The following is a 20,693-nucleotide window of genomic DNA, read 5'->3' as shown; positions in this document are numbered from 1 at the left end:
CAAACACAAAGTGGCTCTTAGCAGCTCCCCCGTTCCAGCCTCTTTCCCCCTCCTGTGCTGTATCTTCTTGACAAATCCTGTTGTCAAAACTGTAACCCAGAGCAGGGCAGGATCTCTCTTGACCTCCCTTTTCTGTGGTTGGGAGTCAATGCTGGCAATCCAAACACCTGACAAAGGCGCTGACTGGGAGCGCCCCGCCTGGAGCATCCTCAACTGGAGAGCTCAGTGCCCTTTGAGTGCTGAAGTGCCAGCCCTCTCTGGCTGTCTGCGCAGCTCAGAGGTTATTGTTATGCTTGGAGAGGGCTGCAAATCTGAGTGATGAGTTTTGTGGTTCTGGCCCAGTTGCCTGAATGGAGAGTGCATCCATTGCTCGCTGTGGAGCTGCGTGCGTCTGTCAGGTGCTGTGTGGTACCATGGGCCCGGGTCAGGGCTGAGGGGCACTGACCGGTATCATGCAGAGGCCACGGGCGCAGGAATGAGCACGGTGACAACACCGGAGTCCCTTTCAGGATAGCTGGGGTCTGAGACAGGCTCATCTGAACTGTGCCCAGCTGTGGTTTTGCTGCCCTGGGGGACTTCTGGGTCATTTAACCATGTTGATAAGGGCCTGGAGATGTGTGTAGCTGCTGCCCCTTCAGAAAGGGAGCAGGAGCTTTCTCATGCAGGTGTTTGTGGCACAGGCCTGGTGGAGTGGCAGCTGAGGGCCTGGGGCAGGGCCAGCGGGATACCGATGTCCTCTGCATGCTCACACCAGCCGCTGTCGATACAGTCCTCCTTGCGTTTTTTATCAGCATTACCATCCAATATTCCCTGTCCGCTTTGTCTTTGCTTTGCATTTTATCAATATGACTGGCTCATCCTCCAGTCCCCCTGCATGGGTTTATTAATATTGCCCTCTGATCTGTGGGTAGCAGCTGCTTTTTATATTCCAGCCCCATCCCCAGCTCCTCCAAGCCCAGTCGCCATGTTTAATTAGATTTTCCCCTTGGCTCAGGCAAACACAAATTGAGCTCCTGGTATCTCTCTCCTGTGCTGAAGCTAGTGCCTGGCCAATGCAGACCGCTCCCTCCTTGATATTAATATTCCATCATGGTCCTGTATTCGTCTCCTGGCGAAAAAGTCCAGGGAGAGCTCTCATATCACAAGTGTTTGCTTGAATAGCAGGGAGCTGATTTATACAGTGAACCTCTTTATGTAGGAACAGGGTGCAACCCGGGACCAGACAAGGACATACTGTGCCCATCTCTGGGAGTCAGGATACTCGGGTTCAAGTGTGTTATGTAATGATTAGACATGAAGGATTTGAATCGGGATGTCTGGGTTCTGGTCCTGGCTTGAGACGCTCGAGTATCTAGTACTTAAACCACCAGATCAGGAGCCAGGGGTCTTGTGTAACAGATGGTTAAATGGTCTTCAGATCAACCATTCAAGTATTCAGTTGACGTTGCTCTTTGGTTAATAAAATATCTGGTATCAAACAAATTGTTTGTATTTTTTGGTAGTTGACTGACTCTGGCCTGAGATTCTGTTTTTGGACCTGGGTCTGTTTTTGGACCTGGGCAATGCGTCTAGTGACCCGAAGGTGGGTGTAAACGTGTCAAGGCTCCTGGGGTCTAGCCCCATATTTGTATTTGGAGCAGGGCTCTCAAAGTTAGGATGGCTGGGTCACTTGCAGGGGGACCTTGCATGGACTCATGGGTCCTGATCCTGAAATCAGACTCTAGCAAGCTGTCTGCTTGCCTGAATCAGGGTCTGGTTTCTGTGGGTTGAGCCTGCAGCATCAGATGCTTTTAAACTCTGGGCCTGGCAGCTGCCTTCATCAGGATGGCCTGAATGGCAGGCACCCCTTTCACCAGCAGCGAGAGGAGCATTGCTCAGGGAGATCACAGCGTGGGACGTCCTGTAGGACTATGAATCACCCCCAACAAACCAGGGGGCTGGGGAGAGCTGGCAGTGGATGTCAGGGGTGCCTCTGACCAATGGTCAGGAACATTTCCACGTCAGAGGGAAGGAAAATTGTTTATGCAAAGTTTGTCGGCTCCTTCAGGCATGACGGGAGCTAATGATTGTTCTCTCTGTATCTCGCATCTTTTGCCAATTTTGAAGATTAAAAATCATCCCTGCATGTTGGGGGAAGTGTCTGGCGTCCTTTTTTACGAGGAAGACGTGTCTTGTTTCTGCTGCTGCCCCTATGGGCTTCTGTGGGCTCTGGGTTTTGTCTGTTCTGGTTTCCTGTCCCGTTCTTTCAAGCTCTGTCTGTTATTCTAGGTCCGCAGGAGTCTGCACCACTATTTGCAACAGAGACTTATGATTCTGGATGCCTCGGTTTTGGGGGGAAGCATTCCCGGAGGGCTCTTAAAGAGGTCTTCTCTTCACCCACTGCCTGTGTGCACCCTCCACTTGCCCCCCCAAATCTTGGCTCCTTTAAGATGTCTCAAGGTGGTCGCTGAAAATCACTCCTCGCTTGTGGTGGTCTTGGTCTTAACCCACAGCTCTCCTGCTGCTGCCTTCCCTGCCAGCTGGGACCGGGCTAAGACATTTCCATGGTGGGAGAAGGGTTTGGAGACTTTGAGGTTGGGTTTCATCGTGCCTGTCTGCTGGGTAGCTGGGCAGGGGGCTGGCAGCACCCAGCACTTGTCCAGGCACCCAGGTTGAGTTCAATCATAAGCACTGTGCTCCTTTTGCAGCAAAGTGAAGGCGAGCCCCTCGAGTGGGATGAGTGACTCATCTAAATCAACTTCCCGGAGGTGAAAGACTCTCTCTCCAACCTAATCAACAGAAGGTGCTTTAATTAGAGGCTGATGGTTCCTCAAGGACAAGTGTCACTTCACAGCAGGAAAATGGATGTGGGTCTTAAAATAGTCCACTTCTCCAGGCAGGAGGCAGAGCCCCCTGTCGTCTCCAGCTCAGGACCAGTCGCTAAGGCTGGAGGCTGTGGAGAGGGGCAACCGTGCAGGGTACTGCTCTGCGAAGGGGCAGTATCACCAGCCCTAGCAGAGACAAGTGACTCAATGCCCCCCATGGTCATGTGCTAAGTTAAATGTTGGAGCCTATAGTAGAACCCAGTGCTCCCAGTTTCCAGTCCAGTGCTCTGCCTACTGGATGCCTAGCACCTCCCAGTAGTCTTGCAGTCGAAGGTAAGGAGTGAGTGGGTACGTATGAAGGATGCTTGGATAAAGCCAAAGCGTTCCCTCTTTCACATGTTGGAAGCCCAGTTCCCAGCCACAGCCTCTGGGAACTCTCCAGCTTCAACTCAGCAAGGCCTGAGGAGCTTGTTGCAGGTCATTTTACACAGCTGCTCCTGCTGCTGCTGATTGTCACACCTAACAGTCTTTAAATTAGCCCCAGCTGGGCTGGCAGGGATGCTTGGTGTGCTCCACTGAGCCAGGAGCTGGCTGCATCAGAGTTCCCGACCGGCCTGGTGCTGGGGCTGCAGCCATGGAGAGCGGGGAATGACTGCTGGGTCCTTGCGTTCAGATTTGCTTCCCCCAGTTGGGATAAATGGGAAGGAAAGGAGCTGGCTGCTGTGCTGTGCAGTGCCGGGGAGAGCAGATGTTGTAAGGAGAGGCTAGGTAAGTCTGCTTGTCTGCTAGTCTCTGATAGATATGTGCCTTGGTAGAGAGGACAGCTTCTGTGTTAGGGCAGCCTAGCATAAGCATAGTCATTTGTTTTACCTTCTTATCTGGGGGCCTGGGTCCCATCGTGCCAGGCACAAACACCAACTGAGAGACAGCCCGATGCCCCTGAGTTTACAGTGAGGATTATTAACCCATTTTACAGAGCAGGCACTGAGGTCTACAGGGGTGAGTTGACTTGCCCAAGGCTGTATAATGAGTCAGTGGCAGAGATGAAGCTTGGACCATTGATCTCTTGAGTCCTAATCCTTTCTAGCTGCAGGACTGTCCCCTCTTCCGGAGGTAAGTGGGAGAGGGAAGAGCCAAAGGGAAACAAGTCGGAGCAGAGTGAGACAGGATGTGCTTTTAAATTTCCTGGGAGCCCCAGTAATTTCCTTCCCACTCAAACCTGAGAAGACAAGTAGGAGGGAAGCATTGCCACTTACCTGGTTCGGTGACCAGTTTACAGTTTCTGTGACTCACTCCTGTTAAATTTCCTACCTACTGTGGGATTAAAATCCAGTTGTAATGCTTGAGCATCACTGCTTTGAAGAGCATCATCACTTCCAGCCGGAAAATTACATGTCATCCTCTCTGAGAGTCCTGAGGTTGCTTCCAGTTTTGATTTAGTGGTGGAAGAGGGAGGCTGCCTTTCAACACCCATGTGTGTGGTGGTGATGAGGGACTGTTCAGTCCAAATGTGCCGCCTCCTTCCTCATGACTTCGATCTACCTTCATGCGAGTCATTTGCAGCTTAAGGTAAGTTAGTAAATGAGTTTCCAAGTGATGAAATACTTTCCCAACTGAAATGTTACTAATATTATCGGAGCACCTAGTTCTAAAGCCAAGATCAGGGCCCTTTGACACAGCCACTGTTCAAATGTGACAATGAGAAGTCTCTGGCTCAAATGGCTTGCGAGCCAGTTAGGCCAGGCCGAGGACAGGGAATTACTCTTACCCCCATTTTATACGTGAGGAACTGGAGCACAGAGTCTAGTGGCTTGCCCCAAATCCCAAAGGAAATAGGAATCAAACCAAGGCCACTGGAGTCCTGGATCGAGAAGTTATACTTGCTGGGTCCTTTCCTGGCATCAGAGCTTCAGTAAGGCAAGCTGGGTTGTGGTCTGGCACGTGTGTGTGCGAGGGAGACCAAGAAAGAACGCAGCTTGCCTTTTGCACATGAGGCAGAGTTGCACGGATAGTTAGAAAGCTTTCTCTTTTATGGGCTCCAGCAAGATTTATTGTCATTGCTCTGGCAGCTGAGACAATAAGTAGAGAACCCTGAAGAGTCGTTTTTATGAAGTTTCATGAAAGGGCACAGAGAAGTGGGCTGGGAAAGGGTGGGGGAATTTGGAATAAATCTTGATTTGAGTCCCTGTGGCTTACTGAATGGGTAATAGGAACATATATAACCTCCATCCAGCTTATCCTTCTAATGTTGATTTGGGGCCTTGGAACAGTTCAGGATGCAGCAACCAGCTGCAATAGCTGTTTCCAGTCTGAGTGGACCAGCGGCCTGGTTCTGCATCATGCGGTACTAGTCTAACTCATTATCAGCCCCTGGGTCTCTGTTCTAGAGAGGATTCGGGTCTGGGTTTCAAGCCTAAACTGTGGAGACTGTGGCAGTATAGTTTGCCTTTAGGCATGAGAGTCACCCCTGGGTTGCAGTGGAATGACTCCTGACACAGTCCCCTGTGGAGCTGGGACTATAGGTTGCCAGGGTCTCCAGATAAATGTGATATCGGCAGTGGTCATCACCAAAATATGCTTGGTGCTGCCTATCTAATGCATGCCACGCACCTTGCTTTTGACCATATGAGGACAGTCCTAGATTTCCCCTCCCTCCCCTCATTAAAGGGTTCATCTACATTAGAAATGAAATGGGAACAACCACTTTACTTCTTCATTGTGGGGACAGTTATAGTGGTATAACGTGCTTTTTATATTTGTATGGCTATCCTCGTATGGAAGGGACTAAATGATTTTGATATAAGGCACCTTTCTATAGCTGCCCGGCCTAGGCATTGAGTTGGTATAATTATTGTATGGGTCAAAGGAAACATCCCAGTGCAGACTGAAACATTCAGTAGTATAAAAGCCTCATCATATCTTAATTCTGGCCTGTCCAGAGGAGCACTGCTCTGTTTGCTGTTTTGCTCTGGTGAAGTGAGTTAAGTCTCCCAACTCTGTGCGTGCTGGGTTGGCTTTGCTTACTTTCTCAGACCCTGACTCTTTAACAAAGCAGACTGCACTCTAACTTTAAATTGACTTTTCTTTTCTAAGCCCTGGGAGGCTTTTCCAAGGCGTAAAGTCTATTCTTTGGGGCTTTTATAAGCCTTTAGTGGCTTAAGACAAAACTAAGTTTGCCCTAATCTCTCATAAAAACATGTAGGATTTTGCCCTTGGATTCCCTCAAGGTCTTAACCCAAGGTTTTTCCTTCGCTGTTGTGTTTGTCTCTAAGATTGAAAGGAAATGCCTCTAAAATCCTCCTTTTTAACAACCCCAGTCCTCGGATAAAGCAGACATTGGTTAGGGTGGGCACAGGAGGACTGTCTTTATGCGGGACCCGAATTCCCTGTCCCACATTGGCAACAGGAAGAGAAATTGGAGAAAAGGGTGCTTGAAGGCATCTCTGCTCCAAGCACCAGCTGGTTTCCCAAGAGCTTGTTTATATGCCATCCAACCTGGAGCACTGGGACCCTGCTGTGCTTGGTGCTGTACAAGCATAGGAAAGACTGTCCCCAGCCTGAAGGATTTGCAACTCTAACTAAAGAGTTGGGGGTACAGAGGAAACAGCCCACAAGCAAAACAGTCGGAGGATGGGGCAGGGCTGGGAAGGGGGTGCAATAGGCATGGTAGAGGTAAAGAGAGAATGGGGGCTGTGATGTGGGGAAGGAGGCTGGGATGTGGAGGGTAAAAGATGTGAGCAACTGAGTAGGAGGAAGCTGGAAGGACTGATCAAGACCGGTGCTTGCACCTTGCAAAGTCTTTAGGGTCAGCAGCTCCAGGCCCCAAAGGGGGGAAGGCCCCTCCAGCAGCGGGGCTTCGTGGAAGCGGCCTGCCTCTCTCAGCAGTGACGGCTGCTGCAGGGGCCCCTCCAATAGTCTTCCAAGCTAGCCCCAGAGCAGCTGAAGGGGTCCTGGTGCCTGGGCTCTGCCAGGGGGCTGCCAAGAGGGAGGACGGTGGCATTATGCTCCCTACTCGGAGGCGGAGACTGTGACAGTCCCCAAAGAAATAAAATGCAGTTGTGGCCCATGTTCAGCAGAGCTCTTAAGTGTTTGCTTAAATGTGCCGGGGTGCAAGCTCACACTGAGGTGTGTCGCTGAGGCAGGATCTGTGTTTATAGGTCCTGCAGTGTCCCGAGGCTCTTGCACCCCTCACTGATTTGAATGGAAGCCAGTTGCATATTTTAGGGAGTGACTTCTTCGTGTGCAAGAAACCCTCTGTGCCTGGGTCTGAAATGCAGCCCCCTCTGGAGTAGCATGTATTAATGCTGATGCTACCTCCCGGTCTAGGAAAGCAAGAGTGAATGGCCTGGCGACAGTAACCGTGATGAGAACTGATGCTGCCACGCGCGTGCTTGCAAGTCGCAGAGTCCAGGCTCGGTTAGGTGGGAAGCAAACAAAGAAGACCGAAAGGCAAGTTTTATTAATGAGGGCTGGGGGATCGCGGAAGAGATTCTAATTATAGTGAATTGCGTCTGATCTGATTATGGTAATAGGCTGTTATGCTTTGTAAGTGGTAACAGTGGACTCTGTTGATGGGTGAAGTGGGATGTTGGAAATCTAGTGAGGCCCTTTCACGCTGCCTTGCATCTAAAGGCAGTTGGTTTAATGATCAATCATTTATATAGCCGCTGTGAACGCTCCTCAGCATCACAGAACATGACACGAGCCCAGCCCCAGAGAGCTCGCAGCCAAGCCCCTCTGCCCAGTGTATGTGGAGATAGCGAGGAACAGTGCCAGACCTGTATCTGAGTCTCCCGTGCAGCCCTGCCAGGTGATCCCCAGCCCCTTGTGAGACGGGTGTAGCCTAAATTCCTCTCGGCTCCACAGCCTGTCCCAGGCCTGCCCTGCCAATCCTCTTCATGCCAGGCTCCCAGGCTACCATCTTGAGCCCACCCTGCTTGGCTTGGGCAAAGATGGCCTTGTCAACCGCAGGGAAGAAGGAAGGGAGCGAAGGGGGAAACTGCATCATTAAAGCTGGGATGACTCCAAGTCTGACTTGGCTATATGGGAGAGACCTTCCTGGTTGCCCCACCACGTGCCTTGGTGGTTTTTCATAGATGGTAGATTCATAGATGTTCGGGTCGAAAGGGACCTCAACAGATCATCAAGTCCGACTGCCGCCTTCTCTCTTAATGGGCAACCTGTCTCCGTTCGGTTGTAATCCCTGGTGTTAATGAGCAGTCACTTGTCCATGGAGTACTGGCATGCTGAAGTCCTCATTTCCTTTTTTTCCCTGCTTTGTCCTACTGTCCTTGTTGCTAGCTCCTGCAAGGGTTTTCTACAAGCTGTGAGAGAGGAAGAGCATGACTGGGCAGCCAGGGCTGGATGTGGGGAAGCTGACCAGAGGATGAAGGCTCCGCCCCTGCTGTCAGCTCCATGTGGGTCCCTGCACCCATGCAAACCTTGGGGAGTCACTAGGCTCTGCTCAGACATGGTGCCTGCATGGAGCAACTCGCCAGTCCAGGACCTGTAACCATAAGCAATGTATTTGTTCAGAGCCAGAATGGGACTCTGAACCTGATTGAGGCCATTCTCTCAGGTGCTGGTGGTGTAAATCCCCCATATGGATGATTACAATGGCAGCAACAAGAAACCACGCCATCCCCATCAGGTTGCTGCTCGCTCAGTACAGCACTGATGGCTGTAGATGCTCGGGACCCGTGGATGGGGTTTGGCACCTGATGCTGAACGATGTATGGGCTGGATGCACAGACAGGGTCGTGTAGGGTTGGGCTCCCACCCGTGGGGTGTCACGACTGGGTCTACAAACCTCCTTTGAACTGTGGCAAGGATTCGTTCCTTTGGACACCAGTGGAGGCTTTGAGCAGGCTGGGGATGGTGGCGACATTGCTCTGAAGAGCTTTAAGGTGCTGTTAGCTTGGGACAACTGGACGTGGGCCATTGTGGTGGTGCCTGGGCACAGACTGCAGGACCGGGGAGCCACGACTGGCACTGAGCCCTGCAGTCGGGGGATCTCTTTCAGGGAGTCACCAGCCGTGGGGAGTATAAGCCGGCGCTTTATCCTGCCTGGCAGGCCGTGGAGAAAGGACTGTTTTCTAAGATAGTCCTCTAGTGGCTTTAAAGATCCCAACCAAGAGTTCAGGGTGCACTGGAGCCTGTGAGGAGACGATGACTATAGCCGAGTGCTGGTGGGATGGGTTGTTTGCTGAAAAATTGTCCATGTGGGTTTTGTTCCCAGTTTCCTGCAGGCTGTCTGTAGGAGTCCCTGCACACCTTAGTTTCCCCATCCCCTAGAGACTCATTGGAAACTACTGGACCAAAAGAATATTACAGAGGGCTAAGAGTTATTGTTTCATTTCCTTAAGATGAGGAGAAGAAAGGAAGAAGTGGAAATGTTCAGAATCCAGCCCGACAATCGGTGCTGCGGCTAGCAAGGAGGTATTTAGCCGGCTGTATTTTAAATGTAGTTTGTGCAGCCAGCACATCAGCTGCTGCAAACACTGGCTTTCCTGTCACTTCCAGACTTTGCAGGAGACTAAGATTTGCGTGCGTTTGCTCTCGGAGAGGAGAGGAAGCTTGGAAGTGGCACAGGGGAGGGGAATGTATTTATATGTTTGCCGAAAAACGGAGGCGGCGGCAGTTAAGTCGAAGCTATAGTTCAAAGCCACCAGAGCAGAACGTATAAACAAGTCCATCGCCTGAACGACATCTTTGTACCCGCGCCTCGTGTATAATTCATGAGTGGGGGAGCACTGCCTAATTCGCAATTAAGGCTCAGCCAACTAGCTCTGTGTTTCCTGTTGTGCGCGCTCAACTTTGTGTTTCCTAGCGAGGAGTGAGACAAGCCTGTCTGGGACAGCCTGTTGGGAGCTGCCAGATTTGCATATTACTAAAGAGCCTATGAATTATGCAGCCACTGGGGCACGGCCAGAGGAATCTGCTGCAAGCAGCCAGCTCCGGAAAGTGTACTTTTCTTTGGGTTTGATCGATATAGATAACTTTTTTTAAATCTCCCCTCCACCCCCTTTTTTTAAAACGCATGATCCAGCTGCATCTGAAGAGGGAAAACAGCCCACAGATTTTTGTAGGCTTCTTGAGTCAATCTTTCTCTCCCTACCAGCTAATCCCTTCAGATTTGCTACAGCTCTAACGTGAAATTGCGAGGAGCTGGCAACCACTTTGAAACAACCCATGTCCTCTGAATATTTTTGACAGTGGCTTTGGGAGAGTGACATTTTTGGGGAGCTTTTGCTGGAAATAGTTGGTGCTAAAGTTTCTTGATGGCTGCAAAGAGGCTTGTAATAAGGGAAGGGGGGCGGGGAGGGGGTGTCTAGTTCAGATTCCTTGCTAGGCTGAGGTACTTGGGGATTGTCAAATTACTCTTCAGTCATCTGGCTGCGAGTTCTCTCTCCATCTGCTTATCCGCTCATTGCTATTAATTATTTTATCATCATTCTTTGCATTGCAATCGCAGCTCGGAGTCTGAGTCCAGGACCCCGTGGCCCGGGGACTGTAAGGACGCAGAACAAAAGGCGATCCCTGGCCCAAAGAACTTGGCCGCCAAGTTTATCTATCTGTCCAGGTGCCTGTCTATTGTTTTGGCGGGGTGGTTCCCTGCTGTCTTGGGGTAGATCAAGGGAGTTGGCACTTGTGCCTTCTGCGGATGGGATCCAGAGTAAATGGAGGCAATGGGAAGACTCCCTCCCAGTAACATCACATGGTTTGGGAGCAAACCCTGCATTTCTTAGCCCTGCCGAGTCTCGCTGAATTCATTCCAAAGCAAGTCTCAGAAGAACCGTGCAGGGCCTGGATTGTTCTTGTGTCACTGCACAGCCTCCTGGACCCTCAGACTGCCCCCAAAGGCAGGGGACCGGAGCCCGAAGCCATCAGCTCTCTCACCTCTGCTACAGGAGAGATGCCCGAGGGAGGCAGCGTAGCAGGCTGCTGCTGGAACAACTGCTCCAGGTCACTGTTGCATGTCCGTACATGTGGAACGGGTGCGTGACAACGTGTCATCACGTCCGTCCTCTTCTGGGGAGAAGAGCAGCCATGCGTTCCCCCATCCACCCCCTGTCTCTTGGTCCATCTATTTCTCCTTTCCATTCATTAACTCAACCATCTGCTCCTTCATTTATCCTCTCTTCCAGTCACTAAATCAGTCCCTGTCTCTCTGTGGACGGGCTCTCCCCCCCTCACCCATCTTCTCCCTGCCCATAGATGCGCCTCTGCTTTTGGAGCAGCTGCATTTCCTCAGCCAAGGCTGGTGTCAATGTACTTTCCTGCAGGCCCAAGGACACTGCGGTCTGATGCCAGCAGGGTTTTCACTTCTTAGACCACTGGATGTTGTTGCAAGAAGGAGGATTGCTAAGTAGAGATGGGATCCACCTGACACAGGCAGGGAAGAGCATCTATGCAGACAGGCTTGCCAGCCTAGTAAGGAGGGCTTTAAACTAAGTTTACCGGGGGGTGGAGACCAAAGCCCTGAGGGAAGTGGGTGACTTGGAGAAAACACAAGCAGGAGGGGGTAACAGGGGAGGTGTCCTCATTCTCCCTGACAAAGTAGAGCAGTTGTCCAGTTACCCCAGGGTCTGTACACGAATGCACCGAGCCTGGGAAACAAGCAGGAAGAACTGGAAGTCCTTGCTCTGTCATGAAATGATGACATTATTGGAATAAGAGACTTGGTGGGGGCTCACATGACTGCAGTCCTGTCATGGATAGGTACAAACTGTTCAGGAAGGACAGGCAGGGGAGAAGAGGAGGAAGAGGCTGAGTTGCTTTATGTAAAAGCTGTGTGATTGCTCAGAGCTCCAATATGAAGCTGGAGACAGGCCTGTTGCAGTCTCTGGGTTAGGGGTAGAGAAGAGAGGAACAAGTGGGAAGTTATGGTGGGTGTCTGTTATAGACCACCAGATGAAGATGAGGTGGATGGGGCTTTCTTCAAACAGCTAGTGGAGGTTTCCCAATCACAGGCCCTGGTTCTCATGGGGGACTTCACTCACCCTGACATCTGCTGGGAGGGCAATACAGCAGTGCTCAGGCAATCCAGGAAGATTTTGGAGAGTGTTGGGAACGACTTCCTGGTGCAAGTGCTGAAGCGGCCAACTAGGGACTGTGTTGCTCTTGACCTGCTGCTCACAAGCAGGGATGAATTGGTGGGGGATTTAGTAGTAGGTGGCAACTTGGGCAGCGGTGACCACGAGACAACTGAGTTCAGGATCCTGAGGAAAGGAAGGATGAAGAGCAGCAGAGTAAGGACCCTGGGCTTCAGAAAAGTGGACTTCAACTTGCTCAGGGAACTGATGGGTAGGATCCCCTGGGAGGCCAGTCTGAAGAGGAGAGGAGTCCAGGAGAGCTGCCTGTACTTTAAAGACGCCTTACAGAGGGTGCAGGAATGAACCGTCCTGATGTGCAGGAAGACTAGCAAGTATAGCAGAAGACCAGCTTGGCTTAGCAGGGAACTCTTCAGTCAACTAAATCACAAAAAGGAAGCTTACCAGAAGTGGAAATGGACAGATGACTAGGGAGGAGCATAAGAGTATTGCTTGTGCATGCAGGGATGAAATTGGGAAAGCCAAAGTGTAATTGGAGTTGCAGCCAGTAAGGGACATGAAGGATTTCCACGAGTATGTCAGCAACAAGAGGAAGACCAGGGAAAGTGTAGATCCTTTACTGAATCTGGCTGGTAGCCTAGTGACAGATGATGTGAACGGCTGAAGAACTTAATGCCTTTTTTAACCTCTGTCTTCACAGGCAAGGTCAGCTCCTAAACTACTGCACCTGGCAGCATGGTTTGGGGAGGAGGTGAGCAGCCAACAGTGGTTAGAAAATGGATTAGGGACTATTTAGGCAAGTTGGCCATTATCTTTGGAAACTCTTGGTGATTGGGAGAGGTCCCAGATGACTGGAAAAAAGCAAATATAGGACTCATCTTTAAGAAAAGGGAGAAGGTGGATCTAGGGAACTACAGACCAGGCAGCCTTGCCTCATTCCCTGGAAAAATTGAGGAGCAGATCCCCAATGAATCCATTTCTAAGCACTTGGAGGAGAAAGTGATTTAGGAAGAGTCGGCATGGATTCTTCATCAAGGGAAAGTCATGCCTGACCATCCTGATTGCCTTCTAGGACGAGATGACTGGGCTCTGTGGATGTGGGGAGAGCAGTGGATATGATATACTTTGATCTTAGCATGGCTATTGATATAGTCTCCCACGACATTCTTGCAAGTTAAGGAAGTACAGGCTGGATGAGTGGACTGTAAGGTGGACAGAAAACTGTCTGGACCATCAATGGGCTCAGAGGGTAGTAATCAATGGCTCAATGTCTAGTTGGCAGCTGGTATCAAGTGGAGTGCCTCAGGGGACAGTCCTGGGGCTGGTTTTGTTCAATGTCTTTATCACCGACCTGGATGATGGCACAGAGTGCACCCTAAGCAAGTTTGAGAAGATGCCAAGCTTGGGGAGGGGGGAGTAGTAGATGATACGCTGGAGTGTAGGGCTAGGATTCAGAGAGACCTAGACAAATTGAAGGATTGGACCCCAAAAAAATCTCATGAGGCTTAATAAGGACAAGTGCAAAGTCCTGCACTTAGGACAGAACAATCCCATGCACCTGAAACAGGCTGGGGGCTGACTGGCTGGACAGCAGCTCTGCAGAAAAGGACCTGGGGCTTGCACTAGACAATAAGCTGAATATGAACCAACAGTGTGTCCTTGTTGCAAAGAAGGTTAATGGCATCCTGGGCTGCATTGGTATGAGTGTTGCCAGTGGATCAAGGGAAGTGATTCTTCCCCTCTGTTCAGCACTAGTGAGGCCATACCTGGAGTACTGTTTCCAGTTTTAGGGCCCCCACTACCCAAAGGATTTGGACAAATTAGAGAAAGCCAGGGGTGGACAACAAAAATCATTAGGGGGCTGGGCACATGACTGATAAGGAGAGGCTGAGGGACCTGGGTTTATTTTGTCTGCAGAAGAGAAGACCGCAGCGGGATTGAATAGCAGCCTTCAACTCCTTGAAGGGGATTCCGGAGAGGATGGAGGTGGACTGTTCTCAGCAGGGGTAGATGACAGAACAAGGAGCAACAGTCTCAAGTCGCTGCAAGGGAAATTTAGGTTGGATATTAGGAGAAAAATTCACATGAGAAGGGAACAGGTTACCCAGAGAGGTTGTGGATTCTCCATCCTTGGAGGTTTTTATGACCTGGCTTGACAAACCTTGGCTGGGATGATCTAGCTGGGGAAGGCCCAACTTTGAGTAAGGGGTTGGACTAGATGACCTCCCAAGGTCCCTTCCAGCCCTAATTTTCTATGACTTTATGACTCCACCTCTTGTTCATCCTACGCAACTCCAGTTGTGCCCTATGAGACAGGGTAACAGAAGAGGAATCAACTACGTGGCCCTGTTAGAAAGGCACGTCCCTCTCATTCCAGCTCTGCAGGAGTGAACTTAGCTGTGGTCTCGGAAGGCGCTGGCCATGAGTGATGATACTGGCCTTATCTTGTTGCTCCGCCTCCAGCCAGAGCAGCCTCCTTGGAGCTGCCCCAGCACCTGCTTTGTGCTGCCTTTGTGCAGAGAAATGTCTGGAGGTCCACATAGAGGTGGCATCAGTGCCCTTTCTGATGAGACACCTCCATCCACAAACCATGCTGCACCTGGAGGCACAGCCAATCCCCCTCTTTAAAATATGTAAGGCCTGATCCTCAGAAAATGGGTCTGTCTTTTCCCCTCTAGAGCACTTGGTCCTTTAGCTCCCACTAGAGAGGTTCATACTCTGGCCCCTGGATGTTCATGCATAGCTGGCAAAACTGTTGCTCAGTGCAAGTGCTCAGAAGCATGCAGTGATTTCAGGCCCAGATGACCTCGTGCAAAGCCATCTCCACTGCCCCCTCCACCAGCCCTTTCCAGGTGCATGGTGGAAAATGGTTGATAGGGCTGAGAAGCAAAGGAGCACAGGTCTCCATCAGAGGTGTAGTTCATAGTTCCTTTCTTTCAACATCCTTCCTGGGGCATTTGCCTTGCAGTTTTCTCTCCAAAGCAAACTTGCTCACTTGACAAGGCAGCAGATGCCTTTCCTAGCTGTCGACTCTGAAGTTGCCACATGGGATCCAGAAATCCAGCTGTGCTCCTTCTCGCATCCCAACTTTGGGCTGGAATGACACCTGCAGATGTGCATGCCTGTGGTTCTGAGCAGTGACTCAAACTCCTGGAATAAAGGTCGTGTATCAAGAGCCCGTATGGTACAGTAGCTTGACCCTACCTTGGGGGCACGGACGGACAGATGCATACCCCAGTGTTGGTTACCAGGGTTTCATGCTGGTTTGAATTGCTCTGGGAGTGGGAAGGGGCAGACGTGGGGCTCCCCTGGGGTAGCTGACAAAGTAGGGGGCTATTGCTGGGCCTTGGCACTGGTGATGAGGGAACAGGCAATAGCTTGTTGGGCTTTAGCAAACGATTACTTAAGATGCATGTGGACAGACACACCTACACTGATGTCACTGCCACCAGTGACGCTTTAATCCTCATTCTTTCACAGGCAGATCGCCAGAGGACTGGGCAAAGTGACCCTGGTTGAAGGGCTTGTGTTTATCCACCACTACATCTTGCATCAGTGTGATGCCAGTTGCTCCCATATAAATGTGCCGTCTATCCAGACACGTGAGAAGCGGATGAACTTCTACATTCGGGATGCTCTATGTTGCAGCCAGAACCGATAAGCCGGCACCTGGCTACCGTGGCTGGGGGCTCACTTTCTTACCCTCTCCACCTCCTGATGTACCTCTGCATTCATTTCTGTGGGTTCAGTACTAGCTGCAGAGCCCAGGCGTGAGCGTGTTTGCTGTGGGCTGGACTAGATGACGCAGCGCTCCCTTGGAACTGGCCCGAGTTGGAAAGTGGGTCAGTTAAATTTGGTTCTGGATAAGGGCCGTGCCCAGGGAGCTGATGAGTGCTCTGTGCCTAGCTTCTGTCTGGCTATAGAAACTCCCCATCTTCTTTCCCCCCCCCTTCTTTTTTTTAAAGGAAAATGTCAAAGGAAAGGGCTTCAAATGGAACCGGCCCTCGAGTTAGCCTTTAAAAATCCTGCTGCTTCAAGGTAATATTATCTCTTTCTTCTCTGGAAAGGCCCCTGAAGGCCCAGTTTCCTTGGTCTTTGGTCCTGGCTTTGTTCCCTCCAACTCACTTCACCCTAGGCTTTCTCTGCCAGGGTGACCTCCCTCCTCTTCCCAAGCCCTGCGGGTCTGATGTGCTGCACTTCCCCAGTTGCCTTCCTTTCAGTGGGAAGGCTGGGGCAGGGACGCACGTGTCCCACTGCTCCTTCCCACATCCCAGCTCGTGCATCATTCCCTGTGACCATCCCCAGTAGCTCACTTTGGCTTCCCCACTACTCTTGCACTCCTAGCTACTTGGAGTGAGCAGGGATCAACTAGAAAGGGCCTCAGGATCTGCAGACCTCCTTGCTGGGTTCACTCTGTCTCCTGACAGCCACTCTCCACCAGCAGAGCCTGGCTCTAGCCCCAGCACCTGCCTGGGGATGCAGCAGGCAGTGAGATCGACACAGCACGAGGAAGCCTCTGCTTCACCAAGCTGAGGTCCCTGGCCTGCTTGCACCTGCTCCCTTCTTCCCAGAGTGTGCACTGATGAGAGCCAAGCCTGGCTCCCAGTAGGAGTCACTGGACTCTGTCCAACTTCTCCCAGGCATCTGGGAGCCGCCATCCTAGCCAGTGCCCATTGCAGCTAGGAAGCAGGGGCTCAGTGTTGCACCGTGGTGTTCAGGGCCAGGCACCTCCCCTTGTCCCGCGAATCCCCGGTACAAATCCTGCAGCGCTGACCCCCTTGGGTCCTGCGTGGGCACTACACGTGTTCCCAGAAGTGTGAGGGGCTGCAGCTTGGGCATCCCGTTGTATGTGAGCAGCAGCTTGGGGCAGCTCAGTCCTGTTCTGGAGAAGTGGTCTGGCTGGTACCAGAAATGCCCAGCCCATGTCCCTTCTCATCAGTGGGGCTTGAAGAGATGATGGACAGGGCTGTCTGCCAGATAGAAGCCCTGCTTTTTTATTAGGGGAGCAGACATGGCAGACCTATGCTCTCTTGGCTTTAGTTCTTCAGCCTTCTCTGAACTCTTATTCCTGGTGAAATGGCTATGCCTAAGCCTGCCTTTGTCCCAGATGTTGCAATGCATCCTCCGTGAGGGAGCACAGTTCTGGGTCACTGAGCTCCTGGCAGCAGGGGGTTTGGGCAGCAAGTGCTGAGGCTTCAGGAGTTGGGAGATTAGTGTTCAAGTCCCCACCTTTAAAGGTCTGATTTCCTCAAACACAGCTGTCTGAGGAGCTACCGTGTCTGTGCAGGCCTTTTCATTTTACTACTTGGAGATCTTGATTTGCAAAGGGGCATCCTGAGGTCCCTCTGTCCTAGGCAGTTGAGAACAACTGGGCAGTGAGGCCAAAGCACTTCCCACTGGCCCCTCTCCCCAGGGCAGAGCAGGGAGTCCTGTCCTGGCCCGTCCCATCCAGGTGCCCCCAAACGCGTGAATCATGCCTTGATCTCTTGCTCACATCTACACTGGGATTGCCTGGGGGGAGTCTGTCCAAACTCCTTTCCTGTAGGTGCCCACTGTTGCAGTCTCCTGGCTGGATCTGAACCAACAGCATGGAAGCGAAAGGCTCCGTAACCCAATACCAAGCCAGCCTCCTCCTCACTGCACCATTGAAATGACCAGCCGGGCTGGTGACAAACCTGCTCCATGGCTGTCACTACACATCGTGTTGCACTGGCAGCAGGAGAGGAACTCGGACCCTTCTGCTCCAGCATCCTGGGATGGGAGCTCGTGGAGAGTTGCCTTTAGTGCCATGCCCCCAGGCCTAAAGCACAGCTCTGACCCCATCTAACAGAGGGCAACAGTGCATGCAGACACTAGCATCCCATTCATTAGCCAAGGGCCAAGCATCTTAGCTCTCCCAGTGTCCTTCAAACCCATTCAGAGACTGGAAATACCCGTGCTACTGATTCCCCCCCAGCCAAGCTGCTTGTCTCGGCTGCTTATCTAGGCTCCCTCTTGCTCTTGTAAAGATTTTTCTCTCTCTTGCTCAACAGTCCACAATTGGATGCAACTGGTCGCTGGGAATGGGCCCCTCTCACACTCTAGTCCCATACAAAATAGCCGCTTAGCCTCCCTGCTTGCCTGCCGGCTTCCTGTCTCTTCTAAATGCACCTCTTCAGAAATGTTGAAAGCAAACCCGGACTGAAGCAAGACTTAATTCCATCCCAGCTCTTTGGACAGACACGCCAGCCTCCGGTTCCCTCGCTCCAGCTTGCAAAGGGCTCCGAGCTGATTAGAATCCGGGGGAGGAAATTGGAACCTGCCTGTTCCTTAGCTGCAGTGCGGAGAAGGGCGAGCACAGCGAACGCCCAAATTTCACCTGCTTCCCCGTTATCCTCTGCTGGCCGAGTCACGGGGCCTTGCCCTTCCCTGCCTTAACTTCTTCCCAGTTGAAGGAAAGGTTAGCTGAGATCACACAGCCAGCCGGAAGCCCAGATTCCAAGTCCCTGGGGCTAATTATGGAACAACATTAGATAAAAGTCAACATATGTTGTAAAAGGCACTATGTATCACTGCCTGACAGCTCTTAACAATATGCTCATGTAACAGCTGTCAGACTGCAACGCTAGAAAATGAGTAATATGTTGATTTATGTATATCAGATCTGCCCTTACGTTCCCCAACAACAACACAAAAAGCTCCTGTACTATCAGCTTTGCAGGGGTTGGAGAAGAAGTTGTTTCTTGAAGGTGCTTTTGGAGATGGCCTTGGCTCACCTCTCTTCTGTTAGCTGTTTGGCTAGGGTTTTCAACAAGTCCAGGTGTGAGTGAAAGCAGGAACTGGCAGATCTAGACCAACTGCATAGGAGCAAATAGACTCGCCCTGGGGATGCTCATGAGAATTATAGAGATTATGGGAGCAGTAGCCACTAAGGTTCAAATTCCATCCTCGGATGTACCCACCTCCAAGCACTAAGCTGTGGGCTCTGGTCTCAGTATCATAGGATCCCAGAAAATGAGGGCTGGAGGGGACGGGACCTCAGGAGGTCAACTAGTCCAACCCTCTGATCAGAGCAGTGCCATCCCCAACTATATCATCCCAACCAAGGCGTCGTCTATCCTGGTTTTAAAAACCTCCAAGGATGGAGATTCCACCGCCTCTCTGGGTGACCTGTTCCAGTGCTTTACTACCCACTTAATAAAAGAATTTTCCCTAATATTTAACCTAAACTTCCCTTGCTGCAACTTGAAACCATTGCTTCTTGTTCTGTTATCTGCAACTGCTGAGAACAGTCCAGCTCCATCTTCTTCAGAGCCACCCTGCAGGGAGTTGAAGGCTGCTATTAAATTCCCAGGGACCTCGGTTTTCTCTTCTCTAGACCAAATAAGCCCAGTTCCCTCAGTCTCTCCACATCATGCATGTGCCCCAGCCCCCTCGCCATTTTCATTGCTCGACTTTCTCCAATTTGCCTACATCTTTTCTATAGTGGGGAGTCCAAAACTGGACACTACTCCAGAGGTGGCCCCCTCAGAGCCAAATAGAGGGGAAGAATCACTTCCCTTGATCTGCTGGCAATGCTCCTAATAATGCATCCCAATATGGTGTTAGCTGCCTTTGCAGCAATACAGTTGTCTTGTCCCTATTCAAGTCAATGGCAGAACTCCGGTGTGGAGCGGACTAGGGTTCACATTGCTCCGTGTGAATCTGATCATTTCTTTGAGGGCTGGTGCTTTCCACTAACCACTAAAAAGCAGCGTTGCCTTTGGGGTGTATTGTCAGCCTGCAGGATTTGCACTGCAAATACAAGCTCAGTTATGATGCTACAGGGCTGTCACCACCCTAGCTGCCTTCTGCCATGTACTCTGCATCCGCTGAAACCCAGCTGGTGGGGTTGCCATGATTGCATCTGACTGTAGCGGGGAAGAAGCGGGGTAAACTGTTGGTAAGATTGCGGTGGGGCTGGTCAGGCTTCCTTATTGGCTTTTGTGCTCTATGAAAGAGGGAACACACGTGTTGTCCAGTGTGGCCTTTACAACCTTGAACTCCCATTCCCCTTGTTGGCTTCCACCTCCATGTGGAGGAAGACTCCTGGCTGCCACAGGACCATGTCCTGTTGTTGTGCTGAAACTCTGGACAACTTCGCTCTGTGTCTCGGCTTTGCCGTGGTCAGAACGTTATTTCCGCCAGTGTAAAGCTGAGGACTTGTTTGTACCCTCATCAGAGGGGACTATAACCTACTTTACTGGGATGTCCCATAAGATTAATGACCAGGGTTTTGACTCTTCTGTGGAAGAATCCTCTTCTGTCAGAGGCCTTGGTGGAGAGCTATGAGCAGCCTTTAACCGCCACTACTGATAGCACAGCTCCTAAATATTCTCTCTTTTCGTGTACCAAGATGCTACCCCCAGAATACGCAGATATCCTCTTTCCTTCCCACTGCCTCTGCCAGAGACTTGAATACTGAGTGAGGAAAGTTGGGCTTGATGTGCTGGAAGGAGAAAACCCAGCTTCTCTGCAGGTTTCTCCATTCCAGGTCAGGCGGGGGACATGTGTTTCCATTTCACAGGAATTTCCTACGTTCAAAATGATTCTAGTCTGAAACGGATCAAAGCCCAAATATCTGAGAATTCCCACAAAACAAAATTCTGAAGAAGAAGAAAAGATTCCTTCTGGGTCAATGAAGGAAAATACCATTAAAATTAAAATGAGTCTTTCTGATTTTTTTTTTTTTTTAAAGCTTTAAAACGGCGTAATATAAAATAACTGAAGCGATTGTTTAGGAAGAGAATGGAGTGTGTTGAGTTTCTGACCTTAAAAGAATCCTGTTTCAATTATTTTATCTAAAAGAAATGTTCAT

The 20,693-nt window shown here is 50.9% G+C and overlaps 1 long non-coding RNA gene across 1 annotated transcript; it reads left to right on the top strand.

Moving 5' to 3' along the window:
• Nucleotides 1-3,376: 3,376 nt before the first annotated feature.
• Nucleotides 3,377-18,787, top strand: LOC132246512 (uncharacterized). The gene is made up of 3 exons (XR_009457839.1): nt 3,377-3,572; nt 7,131-7,257; nt 15,342-18,787. It is a non-coding gene; the product is annotated as an uncharacterized LOC132246512 (long non-coding RNA).
• The last annotated feature ends 1,906 nt before the right edge of the window (nt 18,788-20,693 follow it).

The sequence above is a fragment of the Alligator mississippiensis genome, chromosome 16 (assembly GCF_030867095.1).
Source record: "Alligator mississippiensis isolate rAllMis1 chromosome 16, rAllMis1, whole genome shotgun sequence".
Classification (NCBI taxonomy): domain Eukaryota; kingdom Metazoa; phylum Chordata; order Crocodylia; family Alligatoridae; genus Alligator; species Alligator mississippiensis.
The sequence above is the reverse complement of the archived record's forward strand: the minus strand, read 5'-3'. Positions and strand labels throughout refer to the sequence as shown.